The sequence below is a fragment of the Nicotiana sylvestris genome, chromosome 6, assembly GCF_000393655.2.
Source record: "Nicotiana sylvestris chromosome 6, ASM39365v2, whole genome shotgun sequence".
NCBI lineage: Eukaryota > Viridiplantae > Streptophyta > Magnoliopsida > Solanales > Solanaceae > Nicotiana > Nicotiana sylvestris.
In genome coordinates, this window is record NC_091062.1 from 39,360,847 (window position 1) to 39,372,222 (window position 11,376).

The following is an 11,376-nucleotide window of genomic DNA, read 5'->3' on the forward strand; positions in this document are numbered from 1 at the left end:
TTAATTTAAATACATTGAAATTAGCTACAGAAGGTGAACAAAGGAGCCAGAAGGTCTTCATCTCTATATGAATATGAACATGAATTCTCCAAGCTCATAAATAGAGCTTATCTCTAAATCCTTTCTCTTCCCAGAAAATGTGTCATTTGAAGATGAAACTAGAGGGTATAAAATACAACTAAACACGATCAAAGAGAAAAGACCAACTTAAAAACAGAGCAACAACCTCCAAACATTAATCTAATATACAGAAACTCGTATTGCCTATTCAAATAGAAGGATTATATCCATACTTAAATACTTGTCTAGTAACAACTTGAAAAGGAAAAGGACATACATGAGAACTAGGACAGAGCTAGCTATTCTCCATAACTAGTATCCGTACCCGCGCGTTGCGCGGAAAATATTAAATGTAGTTTTTCATAAAAAAAATATTATTTTAAAAATACGATAGACAATAAGGAGCATGCAAATACTATTATTGTATGAATATGCAAATGCACTGTCAATATATATATGGAATAGGGAATCGCATCACAAAGCCTTATAGCAACCACAGGGAGTCTCTGCAGTTTACTCTTTTCACACAGGTCTCTCAAATGGTGTCTGAGTATGGTAATATGAGCCAATGACAAGTCACCCCACTGTCATAATGTACTTTGATTTTATTTTTTTTCATAAGAATCGTCTTCTTCATTCATTTCCTTAACCGCTCTCTGAATCATCTGTAAAGAAAGCGAGAATATTAATAGTAGTTGTTAAGTTTTTTATGAATTTTTTAGCACACTTGTAGGGAAGAAACTTTGTGTTATAGTTCTATTGTATAAATATAAACATCAGAATAAAAATGTTTATCCTACATTCATATTCACATGCTCATAAATAGTCCTAATAAAATTTGAATTTTTAGAAAAGCTATGCATTGTTCTTTTAAACTGCAAAAATTTCCTAAAATCAACTTATCTCCTCTTTAAAAACTGAAGCAATCGGAGTATCAATATCTCTACCAAAAACAGAAATATCATAAAGTGAAACAAAAATAGAACCAAGAAAATGCTCCATTAAGGGTTGCCCTACGATCACAAGCAAAAATCTGGATAATAATAGAAAAATTATAATGTTCATATGTTGTTAACATTGTTTAGACAAATACATCACACATACACCACTGGCAATTTTTTTTAACCATTATTAAAACATATCATTATGTTATTTCGTATGAGTACTCTAGCTAATAGTTCATACCATTTTCTGCAGAAAGTTAGCATAAATTATGCAGTGTTGTAGTAATTTAGCATATTTCAAGTGCATGAGAAATGAGAAGTAATGATATAAAGGTGTGACAAATAGCAAAGCTTCTTCAGGAACAATTCAACTACATAAGAAATAAGAAGTAATATCAATGTAATGTGCACTGGCACAAATTGATGTACAACTATAACTATTGAGGAATAGGAGAAGATTGTATCATAAAAGTAGAAGCAAGCTTTGCCAAGTGATGGAGGAGATCAAGTCTGTGTTCTGCCACCATATGTAATGGTTAAAATAGCACGGAGATATTATTGACTGTTTCCATGGATCGGCACAAGCAAACAAAAATAAATGTTCAAACACAATCAAATTGTAGCTACAAAGTAATAGTCTTTTAATTTATTAGTTATCTATAATAGAACATATATATCACAGGCTATTAAGTCTTTGAAAACGTACGTTGATATGGAAATGTTAACTTCATTAACATATTTCTTCAATTTATTAGCAGTCTATGAATCTATGTCATATTGTTATTATATTATTTCTTAAGTCGATTCCCCCATCAACTAACAATTTCATCAATCAAGAAAGTAAAGCTACAAAGGTCATCACCAATCATTAAGTATTACAATAATATTTTCAAAACTTATAAAACATAATTTTATTAAAAAATTAAAATTTCACATTATTGCAGTAATCTTTTTATGTCAAGATTAACAACAAAAAATTACGTTATAAGGTCTGAAAGTATGTTATAATCTTAGTACAAAATCAACCGCACCAAAATAGTTAATTTGAAGTTAATAAAAATTACTCAACAGATATGAACCTCATCGCGACTTGTATCGTGATTTCTTTCATCCATTAGACCTCTGAAAATGAAAAATATTGGTATTCACAAATTACTTGCCTTCATAGGATTGTTCTTCACTTTGAGGTTAGGAGACGTAACTATCTCATCATGAGTAGATGATTTGTACGCAAGAACCTTCATGTTAGTAGCCTTACTAAAGAAAATTTCGAGAACATTGAATGCTTCCTTTGTTGATCATTCTTAAAAGTGAAGCAAAAACTCAAGGGATTACCTCATTACAGGGAAAACACCAATCACTGAAAAATTAACTTTCAATTGAATACTCTGGCATTGGATACTTTTTATCATCTGCAATTCCATGATATGGATATGGATATGGAACTTGATATTTCAAGTAAACTCAAGTTGTAACTCTATAGAAGTGCGAGCGAAAGAAAATGGAAGCATTAAAATAAAAAATAATACGATATCAAAAAAGACGATGCACCAGCAATATAATTTTTACTGCCAGAAAGAGCAAAGCTGTTAAAAGCACAATGATAGAAAATCAAAATTGAGTTCAAAAAAATATATGTATGAATTTACAGAGAGTCTTAACCAAATTTTTTGTATGTAATGTAGTTGAAGAAGTCCTCTCTCCAACGGCATAACTGGATCATGGTTTCGACGTGCCTGCAGCGAGATGTATTATTTTTTAGTCAGGATGCACAAAGCTTAAAATTATAATGACAAAATTTCAAACTGAGATCAAAGATTATTTGTATAAATATTCAAAGATTGTGGACCTATTTTGTTTTATATATCATAGCTCCAGAAGTTCTAACTCCAACGGCACAAGCAAATGATAGTATTGACGTGTCTGTAGAAAGATATGATTTTATTAGTGAGGACACGTAAAGATGTGAAAATCAGAATACCAATATTTTAAAAATAAATTCAAAAGTATATCTTTATAAATATACAAAGAATGTAGATCTGTTTTTTATATATGTTTTAGTTTTAGAAGTTCTCTTTTCAACGGTACAAGTGAATCATGGTTTTGAGGCGTCTACAGAGAGATATAACTTTTTTAGTCAAGACACACTATTTCCAGAAAATTTCATCATTCATGAGTAGAATTTTTGATGCAGTTAAGTTGTTACCTTCTAAAAGAATGTGGTCAGAAAGTAACCACCGGGAAGCTAAAGGGGAGAGTTATAAACTGTAAAGCAATAGAAACAAAAACAAAGGCTTGTCTTGACTGTCTGCATAAGGTTTCACTCTCCAACACAACCCTCTCCTCGTGGATAGGCATCATCCAAAAAGAAACATGAGCACAACATGAGAAAAGCTCATTCTTACTTGTAATCTTTTTTTTTGCTAGAATAAAAAATATAAATATTTCAACTTTCTGATGTGGTTTACCTGCCTCCTTAAGTTCTCTAATTGTTGTATCAACAATTATTCCTAGAATGTAGAATATTATAGCTCAGATTTCAAGATTCAACAAAATAGATATATTCTGAAAAAATTTGACTACATCTTGTGGCACTAATAACTGAATAATCAAAGCAATCATCACACCTTCATATCCTTTATGGCTAATAGTCCTTCATTTAGTTGATGTTCAAGCAGTCGTAGTTCATTCAAACCCAAACCATTAAGGTCCTTGCCGAATAACCGCCTGAAATAACAGTCAATCACATATATAAATTTAAACCATGTTCAAGTACTAAATATCTTTAATCAATGATTTGCATAATTAACAGAGCCATACAACTATTTTATGTTGAGCCTTGAGAGTTCGTCTTTAAGACTGTTCACCTCTTTTTTTTCCTGCTTCTGCACGTGTGTTTATAGCTGCGCATGTGGTTGTGGCTGATGGTTGTCCTCGTTCAAGAAAAAAACATAATAGAACAAATTCAAAAACCTCTACTAATAGGACCATATCAATAGATAAAGGACTGTTTAAACACGATTAAGTATTCACACTATTACCACACCCAACCCTCCACCATAGTACAAAAAAAATAGAATCATCTATATATGAGCCAAGTTCCAGTATGTCCATTATAACAAACTTAATAACAAACTTGCCGATAATAGTTTAACCGAGGCGAGCATAGCTGATATATGACAGAAATTATTTTGAACACAATAGAAGTTAAACCGTACAAAGATTCAGTATAAATGAATTATAATAATTTTTATAGTGAGCTCCATATCAATTAAAGAATATTTTATACATAATTTGAATTACTGGCGTTTTTCTTAGACAATTGAGAAACACAATTGTGAATATAGCTTTAACAAACAGATAGAGAAATAATCATACTACACATAATCGTTTCTTATATAAGCAAAATTTCGGTATGTTCGTCCTAAAGAAAGTAATAACAAATTTTTTGATGATAAACTTTCAGAAACAGAAAAAGAATACTGGTATAATCGTTTAATTAGTAAAGTTTATTGAGGAAATTTTATCCGTTAAACCAGAAAAGAAGAGAAACTTTAAAACTAAGTAAAGTTGAATCATCAAAATTGCCATAAGCTCACCCTAAAGAAATTAATAACAAACTTTCCGATGATAAACTTTCAGAAACAGAAACAAAATATTGGTACTACACATAATCGTTTATTTAGTACAGTTTATTGTGAAAAATTTATCATAAAAGTAGAAAAGAAAGAAATTTAGAACTATTAAAGTTGACTATGTTACCTTTGCATCTTGTAAAATCAACTCAATGGCGTATGGTATTTCAGGCTTCAAACGATCCGGGATTCCCACATTCGAACGACTCTAACTTTGAGATTCAATTTTATCAAGTTGCTTGAAATTTGACTGATTTCATGAAGTGTTGTAGCCATATTTGCAAAGTTCTGTATTTTGAGCAGAGAAAAAAGGGAGTGTAAAAGAAAAGAAAAGAAGTAGCAAACCGTTTGAGACATTATTAGCATAGGAGACAGTTTCTAAGTTATGGAGTTAGGTTTTGATGCCCACGTTTGGGAAGAGCATCTTGGAGTGTTTTTTTCCCTATCTTCCTATTTCTATGTAAACTTATTTACAAATAATTTTTGTAGTCGAATATTTAGGTTTGTAGTCGAATATTTAGGTTTATAATAAAATAAATAAAAAATTAAAGAAAAAACGTGAGAGACCATCTTTTTAATTGACGATCGTGGAGTATTTTTTTCCTTTATTAATATTTTTATGTAAAATTCTCTTTAAAAAAATGTCGTGAGTAATTATATTTTTTTAGTTTTCAGGTTTAAAAAAGATATGCCCAAAAAACTTGGGCATGGTGTGAATAGATCTTCCCAGACGTGGGATGTGAATAACTGACCAAATTAATGGTTTAAAATTTTGTAAGTTTTTTTCTATTTTCAAATTTTTTTGAATCTCCAAATTTATTGGAGTTTTATCTTAAAATATGACACGTGTTGATATTTTGTTTTGACACTTGACATAATATCATGTATTTGCCTCTCCTTTTCTATATTAATAGATAGATGTGACCTACTATGAGAACAACTGAAACTTAAATAAAAGTAGCTTAGAGTTTCAAGCCCTAATTTTTGCTTTGATGGAATTGTAACCCAGTAACCGGAGCATTGAAAGAATTTTATGGAATAAGATAACTAGTCAAGAGAATAATATACTAGAAATATTGATGAAAGTAAAAAAAATAGTTTCGCGACCCAATCCCCGATCCGATCGTGATGGTGCCTCTCGTGAAGACGAGGCCAGCCAACTAAACCCAATTTATCTTATTAAAGCGGTTAAACAGTTCATAAGCAGTTTAAATGTGATTAAATAATAATAATTAGCGGAAGTACAACCCGACATAGCCTAAACCAGGGTGTCACAAGTCACAAGTATCTATTAGAATATGAATACAACTACAAAGTCTGAAATATACATATTAGGACTAATGAATGAAAAGGGAGAAAAGCGGTGCTGCGAACGCTGGCAGCCATCTCGCTAAACTTCGATGACTCTACCTCCGATCAGCCAAAACCCGCTACCGGGTGTATAAATACCTGCATCTGCACACAAGGTGCAGGGAGTAAAGTGAGTACTCCGACTCAGTGAGTAATAAATGTAAATAACAACTGAGCAGTAAAATTCTCGTAAAGCATATTAGCATGCCGTACAGAAGCAGTGTAAAAGCCATTTTTAAGAAAAGCAATGAAGCTGTGAAATCTCTTAAAGACATCTTAGCTCCTTTTAATCTCCTTTTGAAAATGACTTTTTCAACAGTTATGCAAATGAATGCAAAATAATTAGTACAGATAAGCACAGAGTTCCGCCCCTCGGGCACAACACTTAATTAACAGGTAATGCCAGACAATCAGGAAGATAACACATAAAGTAACACAATCAACAGGTAATGACAGACAATTGAAATAAAGTAAACACATAGAACAGTACCAGTCCCTCGGGCTCACTCTCAGAACAATATCAGCCCCTCGGGCTTACTCTGTGATCACAATGGGTACCCGCGCTCACTGGGTGTGTCCAGACTCCGGGAGGGGCCCCTTACGGCCCAAGCGCAATATCAAGTCATCTCGTGACATCAAATCTAGGCCCTCGGCCTCATATCAATCAACAAGCCACCTGTGGCGTACATATTTCAGGCCCTCGGCCTCATAATCAAATCAGTATCCCACTGCTGCGGCGTGCAGCCCGATCCAAAAGTATCCTCACAATACAGGCCCTCGGCCTTACTCAGTCAAAAATCACATAAGCCCCTCGGGCAACAGTAAAACATGATGCTCAACCCAAAAATGTTGTTTGAAATATCATTTCAAGTGTTAAAACAAAATAAACTTGGCTGAGTGTTGAAAACAGTGGAAAATAACATGACTGAGTTCAACTATAAAATCAAAACAGTGAGGAAATATCAACAACAATCCCTGGAGGGTTCAAACAGCTGGCACTAGGCCCAAATATGGCTTTCAGCCCAAATAATGATGATAACAATTAGTTTTCAGTCAAATACACGGTAAAATCATCAATCGGGGCGGACCAGGTCACAATCCCCAATAGTACACTACCCCACGCTCGTCGTCAAGCGTGTGACTCACTTCAATATAGCACTACGATGTGCAATCCGGGGTTTCAAACCCTTAGAGTATCATTTACAATCATTACTCACCTCGAACCGGCTACAACTCTAGCTCGCGACGCCTTTGCCCCTCGAATTGGCCTCCACGCGCGTCGAATCTCTCCAAAATCAGAACGAATACATCACAATATGCTAAGGGAGCAAAGCCCAAGCGAAAACAATCGAAAAATATCAAAAATCTCGAAATTAGCAAAACCCGAGCCCCAGGCCCACTTCTCAAAACTCAGAAATTTTCACATCATTAGGTTCCTTATCTCCTCACGAGTTCATACATATCAAATTTACCAAAATCCGACCTCATATGGTCACTCAAATTCTAAAAATTCACTCCCCAATTTCAAGCCCTAATTTCCCAACTCTTCCTCTAATTTCCACAAATTTTCATGATTAAACAATGGTATAATCACCATAAACACAAAGTATAAAGCCCAAGTAGCTTACCTCTGCGGATACACTTGATCCCCTCTTGAAATAACAGCTTGGAGCTCCAAAATCGCACAAAAATGATGAACATGACTGAAAATCGCGAAAGGGCATTTTTATACCTTCTGCCTAGCTCTTTCGCACCTGCGATCCAGTAAGCGCACCTGCGCTTCCGCTTCTGCGGAAAAACATCCGCTTCTGTGGATTTCACTTATGACCCAGGACCCGCATCTGCGGTCCAAACACGCACCTGTAGTACCGCATATGCGGTTCTTCCTCCGCTTCTGCAGAAATCACTTGTCGGCCAAACCTCGCATCTGCGATCCTTTCCCCGCATCTACGGCTTCGAAGATGCGGTCCACATAGCCGCTTCTGCGGTTTCAGCCCATCTGACCTTTTTTCGCTTCTGCGATAAGTCACCCGCATATGCGGCGCCGCATCTACGACGCCGCATTTGCGGTCCCCAAACCACAGATGCGAAAATGCCAGAAGCAGCAAATCTGAAGCTGCAACCAACATCTAACTTCTCCGATAACCATCCGAAATCATCCCGAGGCCCCCGGGACCTCAACCAAAAGTACAAACATAACCCAATACCTTATTCAAACTTGTTCCAATCATCAAAACACCTCAAACAATATCAAATCTACCAAATCAAATCGAATTCAAACCTAAGTTTCTAAAAATCTTCCGAAATACGCTTTTGATCGAAAACCCAACCAAACCACATCCAAATGACCTGAAATTTTGCGCACACATCCCAAATGACACAACGAAGCTACTGTAACTCTCGGAATTCCATTCCGACCCTCGGATCAAAATCTCACCTACCAACCGGAAATCGCCAAAATCTCAACTTCGCCAATTCAAGCCTAATTCTACTCTGGACCTCCAAAATCAATTCCGATCACACACCTAAGTCATAAATCATCCAACGGAGCTAACCAAATCATAAAAATTCCGATCTGAGCTCATATACAAATAAGTCAAATCTTGGTCAAATCTTCAAATTTTTAAGCTCCAACTGAGAACTGTTCTTTCAATTTCATTCCGATTTCCGTGAAAACCAAAACCAACGATTTACATCAGTCATAATACATCACACGGGGCAAGTTATGCCCGAGAACTGGCGATCAAAGTACAAAAGCTCAAAACGACTGGTCGGGTCGTTACAAATAGTGTGCTTGTGAATACTCGCTTGAATGAAAAGAGAAGTCCGACTATTGTGGAAATTGCGTCAAACGGATCTATGCCGCGAAACCCTGCTGTTTCTGCGGAATCCTCCAAAGCATGCCAAAACCTATAATTATACTTTGAAAAAGTCAGTCCTTTTTAAACTGAAACATGAATTGGAAATACTGATTTTTATAATTAAATCTTTGATATCTTCTGGAAATTTTTTAGATTTATCGTTCTAAGTCATTAAGTTTTTCTCTCCATGGATGATGCATTCGAATTGGAAAAAATATGTTTACATGAGAAATTAAAGCCCTAAGCTTGAAATAACTTTAACTAGAGAGAGGAAGAAGCTTACCATTTCAAACCCTAACTTGGATTGAGGGAAGGCCGAGTATCGTTTCCTTCCTACTTAGCAGCTCTAAAGTGTTTGGTGAAATTTGTGAAGGGTTTGGAACAAAAGAGAGAGGGGTTAGGCCAAAAGAGAGGGAAATTTTGCAGCCTAAGCTTTTTGTGAAAAAATTAAAATATAATTAAATTATTTTTGCCATAACCCAAACAAGTGGTTGAGAAAATTAGATGTCTCGCCAACAGTAAATATTTTTGGTAACAATGAAAACATACTGTTGCCAACTTATTTAATATTTTATATTTATTATAATACCCACAAAATATGGCAACAAGAAAAAACTTATGGCTAAAGATTTCAACAACTACATTAAGTTGTTCCAATTTTATTAATATATTAGCAACAAAATAATTGTTGTTGCTCAAATATTATTGCAAGTCTACAAGAAGTATTAACTAGTTATATTATACAGTTAATCTTTTCTATAATAACCTCGTTTGTTTTGATATTTTTTTGGTTTTTATAGTGAATGGTTATTATACACCTATAACAACATTTGACGTTTAAATATTTTTTGGTTGTTATAGATAAAATTATCCCAAAATCAATTATTTCTCTTTTCTTAATGTTACATATAACAGATAAAAAAATTATTCAAATTTAAAATCTCAAAAAATATGCATAATTCACTAGTTAAATATTGAAGAAAGTTAGTACAATATTAATAAATTAATAACTAAACGTATAAAGATTTAAACACAAAGACAGACATTTTAAAGCAACCTACAAAAATAAATTCTTTCAAGATTGATAGAAGAACTTTGTAATTGTAGCTTTTTTCGTAGATTTCATTCTCTTACTAGCGACATAGCGGTTGAATCGGGGAAGATTCATATCCAAATTTTTAGCAAAAAGGTATACAATAGTTTTTCCTTGAAGACACTCTAAGAGGTTAATGGTTAAATTTTATATCTATATATATTTTGAAATTTGTCCAATGAAAAAGAGATCATGTCCAAATCTTCAAATCTTATATCTTATGCAAGATAGAAATTTTGTTAATCTTAATGATTCTATATGGCTGTTATAGAGGGATAATTTTACAAAAAGTGTTACTGCTATAAATATGATTGATGCTATAAAAAATTCAAGTTTAATGGAAGAAATCTACAATTTTAGCTTGTTTTGTAGATTTTAGTCACTTTTGGTAGTGTAACGCTTGATTAATTGGCGAAGTTTTTTCTCAGCTTTTAGAAAAGTGTATTCCATAGTCTTCTCTCAAGGAAGTCCACGAGTTTAACCATTGAATCTTCTATCTCAACCAAATAGCAGTAAATTTGGAAATTTTGCTATAATTAATCAGAATATAAATCAGTATAACCGCTGTGGCACGCAGCCCGACCCCATAATTGTCACTCATAATCAAGCTCTCGGTCTCGCTCAGTCATCAATCTCTCCAGACTCACTTACGGGCTCATAATGTCATGAAACTAGCCCGACAATAATGATATGATGTATCAATAAATAACAACTGAGACTGAGATATGATATGAATGCATAAATATGACTGAGTACGAAATATCAATGAAATAAGTGAGATGACAGCAAGAAACGACCACTATGGGTCCCAACAATATCGGCATAAAGCCTAAACATGACATCTAGCATGATTGACATCTCAATTACTTTATCACATGGTGAAAATATCAACAAAATAGGACCACTATACAGTGCAATGGAAACAACAGAGTCACAATTCACAGAGCGCACGCCAACACGCCGGTCATCTAGTACGTGCGTCACCTCAAAAAAAATCACACAACAATTAATTCGGGGTTTCATACCCTCAGCACTAAGTTTAGAAGAGTTACTTATCTTAAACAAGATGAATCCAATGTCGAGCAAGCTAATCAATACTCTGGAAGTTCCATTCTGTGCGTATCCACCTCTGAATGCCTTATTGTCTCCTTAATTCAATGCCAACGATCCGAAACTGAGATTCGCCTCTTAATGGTACTACATCGATATACTACACTAAGCAACTTCAATCTACAATATCAACATCCAATGGGACCAACATTAGTAACCAATTCCATAGTTTAGGCCATTTAGACAATTTATCAAACACCTAGTAGGCATATATTTCTACATCTCTTAACCATGTAATTAGTTCTTCCAACTAACACTATTTACCAACAATTAATCCCAACATCATTCTTTAATAACTTATACTCCCAACATCACATGTGTGG

At 34.2% G+C, this 11,376-nt stretch overlaps 1 long non-coding RNA gene across 1 annotated transcript; it reads right to left on the minus strand.

Moving 5' to 3' along the window:
• Positions 1-5,908: 5,908 nt before the first annotated feature.
• Positions 5,909-9,265, minus strand: LOC104217515 (uncharacterized). Its single transcript, XR_708777.2, has 3 exons — positions 9,134-9,265; positions 7,207-8,899; positions 5,909-6,094 (listed from the first exon to the last, which is right to left on the minus strand). It is a non-coding gene; the product is annotated as an uncharacterized lncRNA (long non-coding RNA).
• Between the last annotated feature and the right edge of the window lie 2,111 nt (positions 9,266-11,376).